Source organism: Puma concolor, chromosome B1 (assembly GCF_028749965.1).
Source record: "Puma concolor isolate L17-30 chromosome B1, mPumCon1.1.hap2, whole genome shotgun sequence".
NCBI lineage: Eukaryota > Metazoa > Chordata > Mammalia > Carnivora > Felidae > Puma > Puma concolor.
In genome coordinates, this window is record NC_141670.1 from 64,339,561 (window position 1) to 64,362,127 (window position 22,567).

At 37.6% G+C, this 22,567-nt stretch overlaps 1 long non-coding RNA gene across 1 annotated transcript in view; it reads left to right on the top strand.

Moving 5' to 3' along the window:
- The first annotated feature begins 267 nt into the window (after positions 1-267).
- LOC147581672 (uncharacterized) overlaps positions 268-22,567 on the top strand; it is a 53,225-nt gene continuing 30,925 nt past the window's right edge. Inside the window, exon 1 of the long non-coding RNA XR_015249722.1 lies at positions 268-373. This is a non-coding gene — a long non-coding RNA (uncharacterized LOC147581672). The remainder of the gene's footprint in view (positions 374-22,567) is intronic.

Here is a 22,567-nt window from a genome sequence, read left to right on the forward strand (position 1 = left end):
AGCCAAGAATCAAACCTAGCAACAAATATTTTGTCTTTCTGCTTTGCATTTTACCCAATACACTTATGTAGAAGCAATGTATCTTTTCTTATTGTTTATTTAAAACAAGCGTATTATTGTGTACAAGAGTATGGGAATGACATACCTAGGGAGAAGTGGGCAGGCTAGGGAGACAAATGCAGGACTTTGGGGTTTGAGTTTGGTTTCTATAAGGAGAACTTTCTATAGCAAATGCTTGATGGTACTATCAAATGTTTTTGGCAGAACAATATCGAGAAAACCCACTGGCCTCTGAGGACAAGAAAGAGTGATTTCATAGTGACGCTGCGTCTTGGGGCTGCTGTTTGGGTCTGATAGCCAGTGCACTTTCAGGGTGAGTAAACTGAGGTGCTAAGGGAGTTTGAAAGGATCAGCTATTACATTTGAAAAATGTTTTTCACTGTAAGAAACATCACCACCATCATGAACAACATACACATATTTTTAAACACCTACTTTTTGATATAGTTCCAAGGCTTCTGAAAAGAATTTGAATTGCCCCTTGCTTCCAGCAAGGAAATTCATTAAGGGAGAATATGCCAACAGCTCTGCTTCCTAATGTAACTTAATGAATACCTGGTTCATATAAATCACAGTTAATTTAATGCTTAGTTAATATTTATGGCCCAAAGTGAAATCAGTCCTACTGAAGTTCATGACACAGGGTGTTTTCTGGGACTGTCCAGTCTGGGCTTTAGAATCTTCCCTGAAAGTGGCAGCTTTGTTTGTTAGGTTGGTGTTTTGTTTTGTTTTGTTTTTTGTTTTGCTTTGCTTTGTTTTGTTTTGTTTTGTTTTGTTAGAGTCAGTATTTTTTTGACAAATTTTTGAAGGAACTTTTTATTTTAGAATTTAAAGAAAGCCAACAGAAGAAATTTTAGTCTCCCATGACTAAATGTCTCCCTGAATGCAGTAGCTGGGACAAAAAAAAAAATGGCTCAGTGAGTTGGGAGTGGGAGTCCCAGCACCTGGTCCCAGGAGCCACATAGGGGTGGTCATGGCCACTGCAGCAGTTTTGCCCAATGCCCCGTGGAGGCAGCCACCTGCAGGTTGTGCAAGGTGTGGCGGGGCAGCCCTGACTTCCTGGGGACCCTCTGTTGTGCCAGTCCTGAAGGGCTAGGACGGGCTGAGGAGCCCGTGCTTGTCAAGGCCCAGAGTCAGTGGTGAACATGGTTCTTCTGGGCCCATGGCCCCTTGAAGTAAGAAATTAAAAGTGAGCAAGGGAGGAAAACACAAAGGAGGAGGTGCTGATGGTGGTAAAGTGCCACCAGCGGCAGCTACAGGCACCACACAGGTCTGGGCCAGAGATCTAGCCCCCATTTCCTTTAGGAAGGAAGAAGACAAACAGCCAAGCGTCATCTGAAATTATGATTGGCTGACTAATAATCCTAGGGCAAATTAGAGCCTATTCAAGTCTAAATTTTCCTCATATTGCTACAGAGATGTTTGGTGGAAAGGTTTGCTCAGTATGTTATGGAATGGACTGTGAAAGTCCCACATGGCTTTCTTACAGCAGTTCTGCGGGCCCCTTCCCCTCTGTGCCTAGTGAGTGTGAGCTGTCTTGGAAACTGGCCCAGAAGACAAAGGCCAGAGAAAAAGAGCAAGGGAAGAAATAAATATTGCAAAAGCTACACAACCAACACAGAGTTGAAGAAATAGACAGGCTCTCCAGCTAGAATGAAATCATTTGGCATATTATGAAGCTCGAAGGGACCCACTAAGATCTTTCTTTTCTTTCTTTCTTTCTGTTTGAATTTTTTTGATAGGTTTATTTATTTTGAGAGAGAGAGAGAAAAAAAATATGAGTGGGGGAGGGGCAGTGAGAGAGGGACAGAGAAGTCGAAGCAGGCTCCATTGTGTTTAAACCCACCAACTGTGAGATCAGGACCTGAGCTGAATCAAGAGTCCAATCAAGAGTCAGATGCTGGGGCGCCTGGGTGGCGCAGTCGGTTGAGCGTCCGACTTCAGCCAGGTCACGATCTCGCGGTCCGTGAGTTCGAGCCCCGCGTCAGGCTCTGGGCTGATGGCTCAGAGCCTGGAGCCTGTTTCCGATTCTGTGTCTCCCTCTCTCTCTGCCCCTCCCCCGTTCATGCTCTGTCTCTCTCTGTCCCAAAAATAAATAAATGTTGAAAAAAAAAAATTAAAAAAAAAAAAAAAAAGAGTCAGATGCTTAACCAACTGGGCCACCCAGGCTCCCCCACACCCCACCCCGCCATAATACTTTATGAAAGTATTATTTAGTAAATGAAGTTGTAGGTTTGGGAGTAGAAATTGGTTGGGTTTGTTGACAGTCATTGTAAATTAGCAATTTTTATGCTACAAATTCTTTATAATTGACTTAGTCATTTGCTGTTTTGTAGTTTATGTACTGAAATGAAAACATCATATGGAGAAAAATGACTTTAGAATATGGATTCTATTCAAATAATGGTTTAAAAGAGGATCCTGTTCTGGATGAAGGAAATTGAGAATGAAAAAGAACTGTCCTCTTTGAGGTGAAAATGTGCTTTGGCTTAAAAGAGATATGGTAGATTCATCACACCTTTTACCATTATCGCTAATTGGTTGAAATAGAGTTATTTCTGGCTTTTTCAAAACTAAATAACATTATGAGTGAGTAGTTCTATTTTCTGTGGTTTTCTGATGTTAGCCTTTGAGGTATTAGTAATTATTGACATTATTTTTTAAGCCAAATTTTATAAAGAATTCCTTTACCTTAAAATGTAGAAAACCATCTACTGGATATAACAGTTTTGGTAGTTATGAACACTGACATTTTCTTAGAAATGACTTGTTGGAGAAGACTAATGCTATGACTTAAAACTTGCAGTAAAAATGTTACATATTGTGGTCCCTCAGAGCCAGCTTATTCTTATTTGTGCTGAGCAGAAATGTGACATAGTTAAAATGTCTTGTCAGCTAATTTGCTGACTATATAGATATCACTTTTGTTTTTTATTCCATTCTTTGTTTCATCTCTCATGGTAGTGATGTTCTGTACTCTTTGATCAAGCAGGTTCAAAGCAAAAATTTAAATTTCAAATTCATTTTAAGGAACTCTTAAAGAGTAACAGCTGAGTTATACTGAATAAGTGGTAAAGTATTAAAACTTGAAAAAAAATCGTCAGGAATAGTAGTAATTTGGTGAAAAATGTAAATTATGTTAAAATGAGAATATGTTACAATTAGGGGAGCTGTAAGATTTTATTCAATTAAGTAGTATAACTGAAACTTTATACTATTAAGTGTAGCTTTTATAAATGGATGACCCCCCAATTTTATTTGCTGTCAGGATTTAACAGCTTATTACTGTTTTCCCTACCGCTGATAAAGAATTTTGTTACAAAAACTGCCCAACAGCTCTAATTTAAAACTGAAACCAGCTACAAATAAATTTGATACTTTTTTATAAATAAAGGAAACAATTGATAACACTTTTTAAGTGTTCCAGGCTCTCTACCATAGGAATTATTCCAGGGTATTTTTATAATTCATTTGTTTAACAAATTTTTATTGAAAACCTACTATATGTGTGGCTCTGTGCTAAACATTAAGGATACAAAGGAAGTAATTCACTGTTTTTATTAGTCTTATAATTTAATGAGAGAAGATAGACATTGATTAAGCAATAGTCAATTTTCATTATTTGTGGATTCCATATTTGTGAATTCATTTACCTGCTAAAATGAACTTTTGTGGTCCTTTGAAGACATGTTCAGAGTGGCAAGAAACCTGCAGCACGTGTGCATGTTTCCAGTTGAGGTGGGACAAGACAAGGCTCTACCCTCTTGTTTTAGCTTTCATACTGTAAACAAATGTACTTTTCACACCCTGTTTAGTGCCACATTTTCCACATTCTTATACTTTTTGTGGATGGTTTCTCCATTCTAAATGGCCCCCCAAGCATAGTGCTGGAGTGCTGTCTAGTGTTCCTGAGCTCAAGAAGGCTGGGAAAGGGGCGCCTGGGTGGCGCAGTCGGTTGAGCGTCTGACTTCAGCCAGGTCACGATCTCGCGGTCCGTGAGTTCGAGCCCCGCGTCAGGCTCTGGGCTGATGGCTCAGAGCCTGGAGGCTGTTTCCGATTCTGTGTCTCCCTCTCTCTCTGCCCCTCCCCCGTTCATGCTCTGTCTCTCTCTGTCCCAAAAAAATAAATAAACATTGAAAAAAAAATTTATAAAAAAAGAAGGCTGGGATGTGCCTTAAGGAGAATATATGCATATTAGATAAGCTTCCTTTAGGCATGAGTTAATAGTGCTGTTGGCTGCGATTTCAGTATTACTGAATCAACAATATATAATAAATAAAGTGTCTTTAAAACAGAAAAGCATAGAAAACAATGTCATGTATTGATTAGTTGATGAAAATGCTGTGACTAGGGGCTTGCAGGAACCTAACTATTCAATGTTCATGGTGAATTTATATAGCAAATTAAGAGGGAAGAGTTAAGATGGTGGAGGAGTAGGGAGACCCTAGACTTGCTTCCTCCCTTGAACACAGCTAGATAAATATCAAATCATTTTGAACACCCAAGAAATTGACTTAAGGACTGAGAGAGCAAAATACACAACTAGAGATGAAAAAACTGCCACATTGTGGAAGGTGGGAGCTGTGGAGGGTTAATTTGGGGGAGAGAAGAGCTCTCTTTCCCTGGGAAGGGAATTCTGATCAGAGAGAGAGGAGCAAGAGAGAAAGAAGGAGAGGGAGAGAAAGAGTGAAAGTGTGTGCAGGGACTTTCACAAGAAAAACTCTTCCCCAAAACCATAGTATGGGAAAAGGAGACGGGCTGACTACTGCAAGTTTTTATAAACAGCTGAGTGCAGAGGCTGAAGTTTCAGAAGTCTGTACCATCACCAGGGTCATACATGGTGGGCTTTAGCGGTACTCTGGTGGGGAAGTAGGATGGAGACCTGGGAGCAGGCAGTGTGGTCTGAGAATCTCCTGGGTTGGCAGGGGAGAAACATTTCCCCTGCTTGGAGAAGAGGTGATTGTTTGCTTTTCTATGAGAGCTTCCTGAAGAGTGGCAGATGCAAGCTCCCCACTCTGAGGGTGGAGAGTGGGGTGTTGCCATTTTCACCCTGCCTATCAGCACTGACCAACTTCAGTGAGCAAGAAAGTGCCACCAAGTGGAGGCCAGAGCCGCTTACAACAAACCCCGCCTCCTGCGCCCTGTAGGTGTGTCTCCACTAGGACAAGTCAGCCTGAGAATCAGCACAGCATGCCCCACCCCCAGAAGACCAGCATGAACCCCCTCTCTCGTATAAAGTTAACTGCTCAGAGAGTGCTGCAAAGCTTCAGCTCTAGGGGAAATAGGACCTAGCTTCGTTTTGTTTTGTTTTGTTTTGTTTTGTTTTGTTTTGTTTTGTTTTGTTTTGTTTTGTTTCCTTGGGTTACAGAAAAAAAGCAAATTTTAAAGTTATTTTAATTTTTACTTATTTATACTTAATTTTTTTTTTTGGTTGCATCAGCTGTTTTTAAGAAACAGACCAAAACACACCTAGGATCTAGCTTCCTTTTTTTTTTTTTTTGACCTTGACAATATGACAAGATGGAGCAACTGACCCCAAAAGAAAACAGGAAGAAACAATGGCCAGGGATTTAATCAATGCAGATATAAGAAAGATGTCTAACTAGAATTTAAAAGAACAATTATAAAGATACCAGCTGGGCTTGAAAAAAAAAGCATAGAAAACACTAGGGAATCCCTTACTGCAGAGAGAAAAGAACTAAAAACTAGTCAGGCTGAAATTAGAAATGTTGTAACTGAGATTCAAAGTCAAATGGATATGATAACAATGAAGATGGGTGAATCAGAAGAACAAATCAGTGATATAGAAGATAAAAATTATGGAAAATAATGAAGCTGAAAAGAGGAAAAGAAAGGTGTTAAATCACAAATGTAGACTTAGGGAACTCAGCGACTTCTTAAAGTGTAATAACATTTATATCATAGGTGCCCAAGATGAAAAAGGGGAAGAAGGTTTATTAGAGTAAATTATAACTGAAAATTTGCATAACCTAGAGAAGGAAACAGACATTGAAATCCAAGAAGCACATAGAACTCCCACTAAATGCAACAAAAGCTGGCCTTCATCAAGACCTATCATAGTTAAGTTCACAAAATATTACAGACAAGGAAAGAACCCTGAAGGCAGCAAGGGGGAAAAGTCCTTAACCTACAATGGAAGATAGATCAGGTTCGCAGAAGATCTCTTCACAGAAACTTGGGAGGTCAGAAGGGAGTGACAGGATATATTCAGCATGCTGAATATTAGGTCATATATTTGTGTGCTCATTCAGAATATAGAACATTATGTCCTCTTATGTTATCAAAATGCACAGAATGTGTATTCAATTGAACATAAAGCAAAAATTTCCACCTAAAAGATTACAGATGTTTGTACCTCTGTCTTATAAGTTATTACCAGTAGTATCTGTAACTCTCCTTTGTTAAGATTCTTTAACATAATCTAAATTATTATACTACTTCATGGCAATTGGCTCTAAGGTGTGGTATCTGGGAATATGTGAAGGAGCAAGACAGAACTTTAAGTACTTCAGTGCTCCTTAAATGTATTGGGTTGGAAAGTAAATATGTCTACCCACATTTTATAAGGTTGCACTGATTGTCTTTTATGATTTGTATAAGTGATTCTTGATTTATTTAGTATTTTTAAATTTTAGTTTTTAAATTTAGGAAAAATATTTCAAGAATCCTGACTATCATCATACCTCCCTATGACCTAAATATGTAGTCTTTATGAGATATCAAAGAAAGCTAAGATTAGTATATTTTTGACCTCTGACAATGTGAATTACTCTTTTTGTTAATCAAAATTAAACAATGGAAGTTGCTCCTGAAGTGCTGTGCATATTTAGCTATCACTTGGAAGTTTGAAAAGTTTTGTTTAACTACATCTCCTTATTTTAACAGAGCAAAAACTTCTGCAGGTCACAAAAGCAAGAAAAGGATGAAAACATTAGGTGAATCATGTAAAACTGCAGTTTTTGTAGCTCCAAATTGTCAAAAGTCAGCAATTTTGTATGGTTTCAACTTAGTTAGCCAGCTGGTGGCGAGCAGTAGCTGATAAAGCTGCCAAATGGAGGCTAGAGGTTTGGAGGCAAAGACTATCAACAGGAGCAATGATCTTTTTTGTCCTGTTTCCTTTTTTTCTCTCTCCCTTGCACTCTCTTTTCCATCCTTTTTTCCTTCCTTCCTTTCTTTCTTTTTGGTAACAACTCCATTGAGATATAATTTATGTCCAATTAAATTCACTTCACTTTTTATTATATATAAATATATGTACTTTTTGTATGATATATATGTATATATATATATATAAAGAAGAGGACAAATATACACCTTTGTTTACTTACTTTTCAATAAGTTTAAACCCTTGGGCGGGGGTAAGGGGCAGCATCACACAGGAAAAAGCAATGGCCCTAGCAGGAAGGTTGCTCCAGAATTTGGCCTGAACTATGCCACTGTTTCCATGAGCATGAGTTACTTTTCCCTGGATAATTCTGGTTTTGTTCAGTTTGCCACCAGGAGTCACTGTGTTGTTCTTTGCTTTATACCCATAAGCACATGGCTTGCCTACATAAAATTCAGTTTCATCTCAAGCATAAACACCTTCAATTTTAATAAGAGCTGTGTGTCCTCTGGTTCCAGAGACCTCGCTTACAGCCAGAAAATATGGTCTTGAACCACAGTCTTCCAGACATATTTGTCATTTAAGGAGCCCTGTTTCCAGTGGTCTCCACAGGCTCCAAGATGGTGGTAAAACTTAACCACTCATCTTAAGTATACAAGTCAATGACTTTTAGAATAATGACTTTTTAAAGCTAATGCAAGGTCAATGGCTGGGAGTTACTCATATGGTTGATGATTGTCTCAGTCAATGTTAACTAGAAAAGCAGAGCCAGTAGGAGATATTATGGAGGTAGATTTCAAGTAATTGGCTTATATGATTGTGGGGGCTGGCTAGGATAGTCTGAAATTCATAGCACAAGCCTTCAGAAAGGGCAGGCTGGAAGATCTTTGGGCAGGCTGAAGTGGCAATCCACAGGTGGAATTTAATCCTCAGGGAAATTTCAGCCCTGCTGAATTGAAATTCCTTTGAAACTGGTTGACTCTGGTCCATCCAGATTATCTAGGATAAATCTCCCTTACTTAACACCAATTGACTTTTTTTTTTCATGTTAGTCCTTATGATTTTTTTTCTGAATTCATTTTTAAAATTTGTTTATTTATTTATTTAATATGAAATTTATTGTCAAATTGGTTTCCATACAACACCCAGTGCTCATCCCAACAGGTGCCCTCCTCAATGCCCAACACCCACTTTCCCCTCCCTCCCCCCATCAACCCTCAGTTTATTCTCAGTTTTTAAGAGTTGCTTATGGTTTGCCTCCCTCCCTCTCTAACCTTTTTCCCCCTTCCCCTCCCCCATTGTCTTCTGTTAAGTTTCTCAGGATCCACATAAGAGTGAAAACATATGGTATCTGTCTTTCTCTGTATGACTTATTTCACTTAGCATAACACACTTCAGTTCCATCCATGTTGCTACAAAAGGCCATATTTCATTCTTTCTCATTGCCAAGTAGTATCCCATTGTACATATAAACCACAACTTCTTTATCCATTCATTAGTTGATGGACATTTAGGCTCTTCCCATAATTTGGCTATTGTTGAAAGTGCTGCTATAAACATTGGGGTACAAGTGCCCCTATGCATCAGTACTCCTGTATCCCTTGCGTAAATTCCTAGCAGTGTTATTGCTGGGTCATAGGATAGATCTATTTTTAATTTTTTGAGAAACCTCCACACTGTTTTCCAGAGCGGCTGCAGCAGTTTGCATTCCCACCAATACTGCAACAGGGTTCCCATTTCTCCACATCCTCACCAGCATCTATAGTCTCCTGATTTGTACACTCTAGCCACTCTGAGTGGTGTGAGGTGATATCTGAGTGTGGTTTTGATTTGTATTTCCCTGATGAGGAGCGACGTTGAGCATCTTTTCATGTGCCTGTTGGCTATCTGGATATCTTCTTTAAAGAAGTGTCTATTCATGTCTTCTGCCCATTTCTTCCTTGGATTATTTGTTTTCTCGGTGTGGAGTTTGGTGAGTTCTTTTTAGATTTTGGATACTAGCCCTTTGTCCGACATATCATTTGCAAATATCTTTTCCCATTCCATTGGTTTCCTTTTAGTTTTGTTGATTGTTTCCTTGGAAGTGCAGAAGCTTTTTATCTTCATGAGGTCCCAATAGTTCATTTTTGCTTTTAATTCCCTTGCTTTTGAGGATGTGTCAAGTAAGAAATTGCTGCGGCTGAAGTCAGAGCGGTTTTTTCCTGCTTTCTCCTCTAAGGGTTTGATGGTTTCCTGTCTCACATTCAGGTCCTTTATCCATTTTGAGTCTATTTTTGTGAATGGTGTAAGAAAGTGGTCTAGTTTCATTCTTCTTCATGTTGCTATTCAGTTCTCCCAGTACCATTTGTTAAAGAGACTTTTTTCCATTGGGTATTCTTTCCTGCTTTGTCAAAGATTAGTTGGCCATACGTTTGTGGGTCTAATTCTGGAGTTTCTATGCTATTTCACTGGTCTTTGTGTCTGTTTTTGTGCCACTACCATGCTGTCTTGATGTTTACAGCTTTGTAGTAGAGGCTAAAGTCTAGGTTTGTGATGCCTCCTGCTTTGGTCATTTTCAATATTACTTTGGCTATTCAGGGTCTTTTGTGGTTCCATATGAATTTTAGGATTGCTTGTTCTAGCTTTGAGAAGAATGCTGGTGTAATTTTGATTGGGATTGCATTGAATGTGTAGATTGCTTTGGGTAGTATTGATATTTTAACAATATTTATTCTTCCAATCCATAAGCATGGAATGTTTTTCCATTTCTTTGTATCTTCTTCAATTTCCTTCATAATCTTTCTGTGGTTTTCATCATACAGATCTTTTACATCTTTGGGTAGGTTTATTCCTAGGTATTTTATGCTTCTTGGTGCAACTGTGAATGGGATCAGTTTCTTTATTTGTCTTTCTGTTGCTTCATTATTAGTGTATAAGAATGCAACTGATTTCTGTACATTGATTTTGTATCCTGTGACTTTACTGAATTCATGTATCAGTTCTAGCAGACTCTTGGTGGAGTCTGTCGGGTTTTCCACATATAATATCATGTCATCTACCAGAAGTGAAAGCTTGACTTCATCTTTGCCAATTTTGATGCCTTTGATTTCCCTTTGTTGTCTGATTGCTGATGCTAGCACTTCCAACACTATGTTAAACAACAGTGGTGAGAGTGGACATCCCTGTTGTGTTCCTGATCTCAAGGAAAAAGCTCTCAGTTTTTCCCCATTGAGGATGATATTAGCTGTGGGCTTTTCTTTTTTTTTTTTTTAATTTTTTTTTTTCCAACGTTTATTTATTTTTGGGACAGAGAGAGACAGAGCATGAACGGGCGAGGGGCAGAGAGAGAGGGAGACACAGAATCGGAAACAGGCTCCAGGCTCTGAGCCATCAGCCCAGAGCCCGACGCGGGGCTCGAACTCACGGACCGCGAGATCGTGACCTGGCTGAAGTCGGATGCTTAACCGACTGCGCCACCCAGGCGCCCCTTTCTGTGGGCTTTTCATAAATGGCTTTTATGATGTTTAAGTATGTTCCTTCTATCCCGACTTTCTCGAGGGTTTTTATTAAGAAAGGATGCTGAATTTTGTCAAATGCTTTTTCTGCATCCTTTGACAGGACCATATGGTTCTTCTCTTTTCTTTTATTACTATGATATATCACAATGATTGATTTGCGAATGTTGAACCAGCCCTACAGCCCAGGAATGAATCCTACTTGATCATGGTGAATAATTCTTTTTATATACTGTTGAATTTGATTTGCTAGTATCTTGTTGAGAATTTTTGCACCCATATTCATCAGGGATATTGGCCTGTAGTTCTCTTTTTTTTGCTGGGTCTCTGGTTTAGGAATCAAAGTAGTTTGGCTTCATAGACTGAGTCTGGAAGTTTTCCTTCCCTTTCTATTTTTTTGGAACAGCTTGAGAAGGATAGGTATTACCTCTGCTTTAAATGTCTGGTAGAATTCCCCAGGGAAGCCATCTGGTCCTGGACTCTTATTTGTTGGGAGATATTTGATAACTGAGTCAATTTCTTTGCTGGTTATGGGTCTGTTCAAATTTTCTATTTCTTCCTGTTTGAGTTTTGGAAGTGTGTGGGTGCTTAGGAATTTGTCCATTTCTTCCAGGTTGTCCAGTTTGTTGGCATACAATCTTTCATAGTATTGCCTGATAATTGCTTGTATTTCTGAGGGATTGGTTGTAAGAATTCTACTTTCATTCATGATTTGATCTATTTGGGTCATCTCCCTTTTCTTTTTGAGAAGCCTGGCTAGAGGTCTATCAATTTTGTTTATTTTTTCAAAAAACCAACTCTTGGTTTCGTTGATCTGCTCTACAGTTTTTTTAGATTCTATATTGTTTATTTCTTCTCTGATCTTTATTATTTCTCTTCTTCTGCTGGATTTAGGCTGTCTTTGCTGTTCTGCTTCTATTTCCTTTAGGTGTGCTGTTAGATTTTGTATTTGGGATTTTTCTTGTTTCTTGAGATAGGCCTGGATTGCAGTGTATTTTCCTCTCAGGACTGCCTTTGCTGCATCCCAAAGTGTTTGAATTGTTGTATTTTCATTTTCGTTTGTTTCCATATATTTTTTAAATTCTTCTGTAATTGCCTGGTTGACCCATTCATTCTTTAATAGGGTGTTCTTTAACCTCCATGCTTTTGGAGGGTTTCCAGACATTTTCCTGTGATTTATTTCAAGTTTCATAGCATTGTTGTCTGAAAGTGTGCATGGTATGATCTCAGTTCTTTTATACTTATGAAGGGCTGTTTTGTGACCCAGTATGTGATCTATCTTGGAGAATCTTCCATGTGCACTTGAGAAGAAAGTATATTCTGTTGCTTTGGGATGCAGAGTTCTAAATATATCTGTGAAGTCCATCTGATCCAATGTATCATTCAGGGCCCTTGATTCTTTATTGATCCTGTGTCTACATGATCTATCCATTGTTGGAAGTGGGGTATTAAAGTCCCCTGCAATGACCACATTCTTATCAATAAGGTTGCTTATGTTTGTGATTAACTGTTTTATATATTTGGGGGCTCCTGTATTTGGCACATAGACATTTATAATTGTTAGCTCTTCCTGATGGATAGACCCTGTAATTATTATATAATGCCCTTCTTCATCTCTTGTTACAGCCTTTAATTTAAAGTCTAGTTTGTCTGATATAAGTATGGCTACTCCAGCTTTCTTTTGGTTTCCAGTAGCATGATAGATAGTTCTCCATCCCCTCACTTTCAATCTGAAGATGTCCTCAGATCTAAAATGAGTCTCTTGTAGACAGCTAATAGTTGGGTCTTGGTTTTTTTTTTTTTTTTTTTTATCCATTCTGATACCCTGTGTCTTTGGGTTGGAGCATTTAGTCCTTTTACATTCAGCGTTATTATAGAAAGATATGGGTTTAGAGTCATTGTGATGTCTGTAGGTTTCATGCTTGTAGTGATGTCTCTGGTACTTTGTCTCACAGGATCGCCCTTAGGATCTCTTGTAGGGCTGGTTTAGTGGTGATGAATTCCCTCAGTTTTTGTTTGTTTGGGAAGACCTTTATTTCTCCTATTCTGAATGACAGACTTGCTGGATAAAGGATTCTCGGCTGCATATTTTCTCTGTTCATCACATTGAAGATTTCCTGCCATTCCTTTTTGGCCTGCCAAGTTTAGTATATAGGTCTGCTACTACCCTTATGTGTCTACCTTTGTAAGTTAGGGCCTGTTTATCCCTAGCTGCTTTCAGAATTGTCTCTATATCCTTGTATTTTGCCGGTTTCACTATGATATGTCGTACAGAAGATCGATTCAAGTTACATCTGAAGGGAGTTCTCTGTGCCTCTTGGATTTCAATGCCTTTTTCCTTCCCCAGATCAGGGAAGTTCTCAGCTATGATTTGTTCAAGTGCACCTTCAGCCCATTTCTCTCTCTCTTCTTCTGGAATTCCTATGATACAGATATTGTTCCATTTTATTGCATTACTTAATTCTCTAATTCTCCCCCTCATACTCCTGGCTTTTTTTATCTCTCTTTTTCTCAGCTTCCTCTTTTTCTATAATTTTATCTTCTAATTCACCTATTCTCTCCTTTGCCTCTTCAATCCATGCTGTGGCCACCTCCATTTTATTTTGCACCTCATTTATAGCATGTTTTAGCTCCTCATGACTGTTTCTTAGTCCCTTGATCTCTGTAGCAGTAGATTCTCTGCTGTCCTCTATCCTTTTTTCAAGCCCAGTGATTAATTTTATGACTATTATTCTAAATTCTTGTTCCATTATATTGCTTAAATCAGTTTTGATCACTTCGTTAGCTGTTGCTACTACCTGGAGTTTCTCTTGATGAGAATTCTTCCGTTTTGTCATTCTGGGTAGTCCCCACAATAGCTCCAAACTGCAGGGCACTTCCCCTGTGCTGTCAGGAGTAACTTGTGTTGGTGGGTGGTCTGCAGTCAGACCCGATGTCTGCCCCCAGCCCACCATTGGGGCCACAGTCAGACTGGTGTGTACCTTATCTTCCCCTCTCCCAGGGGAAGGACTCACTGTGGAGTGGTGTGGCCGCTGTCTGGGCTGCTTGCACACTGCCAGGCTTGTGGTGCTGCCTGGATGGGATCTGGTGTATTAGCTGTGGTGGATCCACAAGGTGCACAGGGTTGGGAGGGGCAGGCTTAGATAGTTTTGCTGTAGGTGGTCCCCTGAGGGAGGGGCCCTGCAGCACTGGGAGGGAGGCAGTCCCATCGGAGGGATGAATCCACAGAAGCACAGCGTTGGGCATTTGCGTGGACAGGCATGTTTGGTGAAGGGAACTGGTTCCCTTTGGAATTTCGGCTGGGGGATGGGAGAGCGAAATGGCACTTGCCAGCGCCTTGTTCCCCCACCGAGCTCTGTCCTTCTGGGGCTCAACAATTCTCCCTCCCGGTGTCCTCTCGCCCTCCCCACTCTCCAAGAGGAGAGCTGTTGACTTTTAACATTCCAGGTGTTAAGTCCAACTGGCTGTCAGAACTCACACAGTCTGGGTCCCCGCTTTTGCAAGCCAGACTTCAGAGGCTCTGCCTTGCCAGATGGGCTGCCTCTCCACCACCCTGGCTCCCTCGCTCCAGTCTGTGTAGCACGCACCGCCTTTCCACCCTTCCTACCCTCTTCTGTGGGCCTCTTGTCTACACTTGGCTGTGGAGAATCTGTTCTGCTAGTCTTCTGGTGGTTTTCTGGGTTATTTAGGCCGATGTGGTGGAATCTAAGCAATCAGGAGGACGAGGTGAGCCCAGCGTCCTCCTACACTGCCATCTTCCTTGTAGTCCTCTGATTATTGACTTTAATCACATCCACAAAATACCTTCATAGCACCAACTAGATTAGTATTCAGTTGAATAATTGAGTTCTGTAGCCTAGACAAATTGACACATAACGTTGACCATCACAGTGACTTGGAAAAATCCTTTCAACATCTGAGTAGAGATAATGAAAGGATTTTATAGAAAGATGAACACAAAGCTCCCATAGCATTGAATTCTAGTCTTGCTTCTGATAGCTTTCAAGAGTGATTGAGGCAGATCAAAGAATCAAGACTTTAAACTGAAATTAAAAAGTTTCTTTATTATAAAACACCTAAAACATTTATATGCCAAAATAGTCAAGAGAATTATTTTGTGGTTCTCTCTTCTGAGAGCAAATTGAGTTGTTCTTATCTGGATTTTATTTTAATTTATTTATTTGGTTAATTAGTTAGTTCTTACCTAGAGTTTAGGCTAATTTTAATGTCTGAGTAATATTCCTTAACCATATGCATCATAACTTACTTTGTCATAGAACACTGGGAAGGCTTCCAATATTTCAGTTATAAATAATGCACCAGTGAATATTGTTCTGCACATAACTGTCTTCTCTTTTAGTGTTTTAGAAAACTTTTTCTTGGGGCGCCTGGGTGGCGCAGTCGGTTAGGCGTCCGACTTCAGCCAGGTCATGATCTCGCGGTCCGTGAGTTCAAGCCCTGCGTCGGGCTCTGGGCTGATGGCTCGGAGCCTGGAGCCTGTTTCCGATTCTGTGTCTCCCTCTCTCTCTGCCCCTCCCCCGTTCATGCTCTGTCTCTCTCTGTCCCAAAAATAAATAAAAAAAAAAAAAAAAAAAGAAAACTTTTTCTTGAGAAATAATTCCAAATTTATAGGAAAGTTTCACAAGTAATCCAAAGAATTTCTGTATGCACTTTACCCAGTTTCCCCAAATGTTAATATTATGCCATATTTGCTTCATTTTTCTCTCTCACTTTCTCTTCCTTTATTATTTTCTATTACTATTATTATTATTTCCTAAGAAGTTTTAGAATAAGTTGCAGACATGATATTTTGCCCCAAATGTTTTGGTGTAAATTTACACTAAAGATGGACATTTTCTTACACAACCACAGTAATTAAAATCAGGAAAATTACAGTACATAAACAGAACAGTACTAAAGTTTATGGATCTTATTAATATTTACAACCATCTCACAAATTATAGCAGAGAAAATAATAATTTAGAGTGTATCTAGAATCACGCATTGCATTTACGTAATGCCTTTTTAGTGTCCTTAATGGAATAGTTTCATAGTCTTGGTCTCTCATGACCTTGATATTTTTTAAAAGAACAAGTTGTTTTTTTTGTAGAATGTCCCTCAACATGGGTTTATCTGATGTTTCTTCATGATTAGATTCAAGTTACACATTTGGGGCTGGAATACCATGAGAGTGCTGCTCTGCCTTTATCTATGACTTATATCAGAAGGCATATAGTATTGATTGCCTTTTACTGGTGATGTTAACTTTGACCACTTGGTTGAAGTGTCATTTGCTAAGTTTTTTCACTGTCAATTTACTATTTTTATGTTTGAAGTTAGTAAATATCTTGTGTAAGAGATACTTTAAAACAATGGAAATATCTTACGAGCAAGAGAAGAATAGCTCCTGATCCAGGATTTGGCCTGGTATAACCATATAGCTCTTGATATTGCTATGAACTGTCTATGGCCATACTACCCTGAGCGCGCCTGATCTCCTCTGATATTGCTGTGAACTGGCTGGGTTAGGATTTGACCAAAGATGAAAACATAAATATTGCCCAAATCACAAAATGTCCAAACATCCCCATATCCTGGATACTATGCATGAGTGTTGCTTCTTTACCAATTAAAACTATAGCCTTGGGGCGCCTGGGTGGCGCAGTCGGTTAAGCGTCCGACTTCAGCCAGGTCACGATCTCGCGGTCCGTGAGTTCGAGTCCCGCGTCAGGCTCTGGGCTGATGGCTCGGAGCCTGGAGCCTGTTTCCGATTCTGTGTCTCCCTCTCTCTCTGCCCCTCCCCCGTTCATGCTCTGTCTCTCTCTGTCCCAAAAATAAAATAAAAAACGTTGAAAAAAAAATTAAAAAAAAAAACTATAGCCTTATTCTAGTCTTTTTTCCTAGATAATATTTATTAAGATAATCAGAGAAATAGCCCCATCCAAAAAAATCCCCCTTCCTTAAAACCTCTTGGACACCACCTAACACAAGTATAAATCCTATAGCAAGTACTTTCTAATACCTTCTTATAGAGGAACAATACTGAAAGAAAAATATTCATGATTTTACTAATAATCAGAATAACAAAGATAAAATTACTACATTGAACTTAAGGACTTATTTCTTTATTAAAGATGCTTGACGGAAAGTGATAAGATAGAAAAATAAAAGATGTTTGTGATACATACAACTGCCAAAGAATTGCCTTAAATCAATAAGAATATAGACTCAAAATCAAAATGGAAAAATGGACAAAATTTGTGAAGAAACTTTAACAGGAAGAAACTATGAATGACAAATAAGTATTTCAAAGTATACTTAACCTGATTAATAGAGAAATGAAATATAACATTGTTTATAGCTACTAGATTCGCAAAACCTGAAGCCTATTAATATCAAGTGTTGTAGAGAATGTGACTCAGTAGGACAGCTTAAATACACTGTTGGTAGGAGTATAAATTAGTGCTAACAAATTGGAAAAATATTTGGCATTTTCATATGATAGAGATATTCCCATTTAAAGTGAATTTTCTAAATTAACTTCTGTACCAGAGATGTACAAAGATGTCCCTAGCAGCACAATTTATTATAATAATAATAATCAAGACCAACTCAAATATTTGTCAATCAAAGGTAGAATTGGAAAAAAAACAAAGGTAGAATTGGAAAAAAAACACACATTGATGGGTTATGTCAAAGGGGCAACAACAACAACAACAAAAGCCAACTGAAAAATCTCCCCGTGGCCAAAACTTAAACAATTAGAGGAACAAAATTAATTAATTAATGAAGCAGTATTTAGTTATTACCTGAAGTTACAATTAGATTAGATAAGAGATAAAGGTTGCACACATTGTGAATACACTAACTGCCACTGAATTATTTATTCACTTTAATGCGGTTAATTTTATGTTCATGTGAATTGCATCTCAAACAAAAGTAACAATTGGCAGCAGGATTAACAACAACCCTTAAGAGCACAATAATAATAAAGTCAACAGAATAGCATGATATAGCTCCACATTCTTCCATAACAGTCTCTGTTTCCTTAGATTTTTAGGAAAAAAAATTCTACGGTGAGAAATATTGGATTTGCATGGTAGGGAAATAAGAGCTCAGATAACTGATATTTGGAGAATTACTCTATAAGGTGTACACTCTCCAGAAAGTGTAGCTGGGGTCGTATCAACTCAGGGTATTAACAGTTACTATTAATGAATAAAGGGATTTTTCATTTACTAAATTCTTTTTTAAAAAATGGGACACTAAAAAGCTGATTGGGAGCTCTTTGCACATGAATGGGGCTTTTTAAAATTTAAACTGTTTAGGGGACACTGAATATCAGTATCTTTAGGTTTTCTCAAAGACTGTTCAGATTTTTCAAACAAGTAGGTTGCCATTTTTAGCAAATAAAAATTTAAAGTGCTCAATTAAATTTTATTTTATTTAAGCAAAGAGTAATTTTTGTAGAAGAAATGTGGCCCAATTATCCCAAGGGAATATACTTACATTGAAAAATTATTCATTCTTTATCTGAAATTCAAATTTAATTGAGCACCCTGTATTTTATCTGACAACCCTGTAGACAAGTCTCTTACAGTCTGCTGCTTGGGATGTAGACATTTTTTTTCACGTTTCTACCAATTTCTTATTATTTTTATTAAGTTTTTATTTTAATGCCAGTGTAGTTAACATACAGTGTTACATTAATTTCAGGTGTACAATATAGTGATTCAACACTTCCATAGCATTCCAACACCCAGTGCTTTTCACAAGTGCCCTCCTTAATCCCTATCACCTATTTCACCCATTTCTCCACCCACTTGCCCTCTGGAAACCACCAGTTTGTTCTCTATAGTTAAGAGTCTCTTTCTTGAGTTGTAGAATTTTTGCTGCCAGGATTCTTAGAGTTAGTTTCAAACAAAAGACTGGAGCTACCATTTTTCCTATATAAAATTTCAAAGAAAGCCTCAGTTTTTAGTGTTGCTTTTTTACTCCTTCGGGAGAATAAACTTCCAGTCTTCTGTGGGGTGGAGAAGGCCATTTAGCAACTTAAATATTCTTAATCAACTTTTAAAATACTACACCTATTTTTAGTTCTATGTTTACACCTACCTTCAGTTCTACCTTCATCCTCACTTCTAGATGTATGTTTCAACACCAATTCCTGATGAGTTTCACCATCTCTGGTGACAATTGTGTGTCTTCCTGGCTTTCTTTGCACCCAATTTAGAATTAACTTTACACTTCTTCTATGACAGTTACCACTTATTCATCTATTTTTCAGCTTTATAAATCCCTCTATCTGGGAAGGGAGCAGAGGCATATATTCATCTTCAAATATTCTTTAAGCAGAAATCAGCCTATCTAAGTCTGCTCAGATCGCTTTAACAGAATACAATAGACTATTATGCCATAATGGTTATAACAATAGAAATTTATGTGTAACAGTTCTGTAGGCTCGGAAGTCCAAGATCAGGATGCCAGGAGATTTGATGTCCCATGAGGTCCTACTTCCTGATTCATAGAGCTGTCATCTTTCTTTGGAGTCCTCACATGATAGAAGAGGCAAGAAAGCTCTCTGGGGTCTCTTTTATAAGGACACTAATCCCACTCTTGAGGAATCCACCCTCACAACCTAATAACCTCCAAGGTCTCTTCCTCAAATATCATCATATTGGGGATCAAGTTTCAATATATAAATTTCAGGGGCACATGAACATTCATTCTATAGCACAGATCTAGATGTTATAGTAGATGGCATTTGAAAAACAGATAATCTTGAGGTACCTGGGTGGCTCAGTCTGTTGACTCCAGCTCAGGTCATGATCTCATGGTTTGTGGGTTTGAGCCCCATGTCGGGCTTTGCGCTGACAGTGCAGAGCCTGCTTCAAATTCTCTCTCCCTGTCTCTCTGCTCCTCCCCCACCTGTGCTCTCTCTGTCTCAAAAATAAACATTAAATTTTTAAATAGGTAACAGATAGTCTTAAGTAAACTCTTTCTGACACTAAAAAGTGAGAGGACAATTCCCACTCATTTTATGAGGGAATATAATTTTGATTAAACAAGTCAGAAAAGTATTTGCAAGAAAATGCATTTCACTTTTTTCACAGATATTAGGAAGCTATATCAAGCAATTTATTTTCTGTTAGAGTATTTATATTAAATTATTTATACTAAGATATTGAAAAATAAACATCTTGAGCAAGTTGAATTTATACCAGGAAAGTAAGGATTTTCTTAACCTTAGAAAACATGTTAATGTAATTAATCAAAAGACACAAAGTAAAAATATATAAACGGAAGAGGCATCTGATTAAATTCACTATATCTTTTTAAGGGGAAACATTCACAGAAAACTAGAAATAGAAAAATAGGGATAACTTATATTCCTACCAAATATCAAGACTAAATAGCATATTATCTACCAAATATCAAACTAAACTTCATATTTATCATTAAGAGCATTCCAATTCGTGTCAAGAGCAACAAAAAGATGCCCACTATCTCTGGTATTAATCAGATTGTGCTAGGAGCTTTAATCAGCTCAGTAGGTAGGAATATGAAATAAAAGAAAAATAAATATAGCTCTCACTCTTTACATAAAAAGATGGTCTACCAGGAAAATCCAAAAGAATCTACAGAGACTAAGAGAACTCAGCACACTGCGATTGCACAATAAATATACAAAAGCCAATTGCATCTTTCTACATCAGCAACATTTATTTTAATTGAAAATGTAGTTTTTCAAAGACAGGAAACCTAAGTACTTAGGTAAAATCTAAGAAATGAAGTTTTAGACTTTTAAAGAGAAAAATATAAAATTCCGTGGGAAGATATATTAGAATACCTGAGTAAAAGGAAGTTTGGAGTTTGGAAAATTCAAAAGAACAAAAGTGTCACTTAGCTCCTAATTTATTTTTATTACAATTGCATTTAAAGTTCAATACAGTTGTTTTCTTGTGTGATTTTATATGGAAATTTAAAAGCCAATTCAAAAATTCTCATTTATCAGTAAAGGGTGAAGAATAACCCTAAAAATTTAAGGAGTACAGACAGGATAGATTCACCTCGGCAGATATGAAGACCCATGATGAGGCTGTCAAAATGCAAAAAGTTACAAACTGATGCAGAGTTTGAATATCAGTCTAACGTAATGCAACCAAGAGCTAAGAATGAGACTCATTCGTATGAAGCCACTTTGTAAATTATAGAGGTGTCATTACAAATCTAGGAAGGACAGATGGTCTGTTCAATACATGGTGCTGGGACAATTGGGACAATAAAATTATATTCTTATCTCACAGTATGCATAAATTAATTTCAGATAGATTAAAGGCCTAAATATGAACAAGCAACACTTTCAAATATTTAGCAAAAATATTGGGGAAAATATTGTGTCAGCATAGACAGAGGAGACTTTCTTAAGTAAGATGCAAAAGACACAAACAAAAAGTTAAAATAATTGATAATTTGGTTTACATCAAAATTATAAATTTCTGCATTTCAAAAGACACTATACTCAAAGTCATAGCTTGAGGAAAAAAAAATATTTCTGACAAAGGATTAGTATCCAGAAGGTTTAGAGAACTGCAAATCAATTAGAAAAAAGACATCACACACAATTCATAGATAAGTAAGCCCAAACTGGCAATACAACTGTGAAGTGGCATCATTATTAGCCAGGGAAATACAAGTAAAGATATGGACGAAATACTTTATGCTCATCATTTGGAATATTTTTAACTTGTTTTATTTTTTATTTTTTAAAATTTACATCCAAATTAGTTAGCATATAGTGCAACAATGATTTCAGGAGTAGATTCCTTAGTGCCCCTTATCCATTTAGCCCATACCTCCTCCCACAACCCCTCCATTAACCTTCTGTTTGTTCTCCATATGGAATATTTTTAAATTTATATTTAATTTAAATTTTAGTTAACATACCATGCAATATTGGCTTCAGGAGTAGAATTCAGTGATTTATCACTTACCTACCACACCCAGTGACCATCACAAGTGTCCTTCTTGGTACCCATCACCCATCCGGCCCATCTCTCACCTACCTCCTTCCATCAGCCCATGATTTGTTCTCTACCATTAAGAGTCTCTTATGGTATATTTCCCTCTCTTTTCTCCCTGCCTTCCCATATGTTTATCTGTTTTGTTTCTTAAATTCCCCATTTGAGTGAAATCATATGGTATTTGTCTTTCTCTGATTGACTTATTTCACTTAGCTTAATACACTCTAGCTCCATCCACATTGCAAATGGCAAGATTTAATTCTTTTTGATGGTTGAGTAATATTCCATTATATATATATATATATATATATATATATATATATATATATATATATATATTCATTTATCTTTTTTATATATTCATCAGTAGATGGATGTTTGGGGTCTCTCCATAGTTTGGCTACTGTTGATAATGCTGCTATAAACATTGGGGTATAAATACATCACATCTGTATTTTTGTATGCATTGGCTAAATACCTCATAGTGTAATTGCTGGATTGTAGGGTGGATTTTTTTTTTAATCTGAAAGTACTAAATGCTGTTGAAGATTTGGAGGAACAGGAACTCTCATACACAGCATGAAGGGGAGAGTGTAATTCAGTACAACCATGTTGGAAAGTTACTTGCTTATATTTACAGGATACTATTGAAATTTCAACCTGGAAATTTCATTCTAGGTACATATGCATCAGGAAATATATGGTAAGAATCTTCAGTGAAGCATTGTTTTTAAGAGAAGAACTGGAAACAACTTAAATATTCATTAGTTGGATAATAAATGTATTAGTTGTGGTATTTTCATACAGCAGAGTACTATTCAGCAGTTAAAATGAATGAATAGCACTGTATGTGTCAACATTGA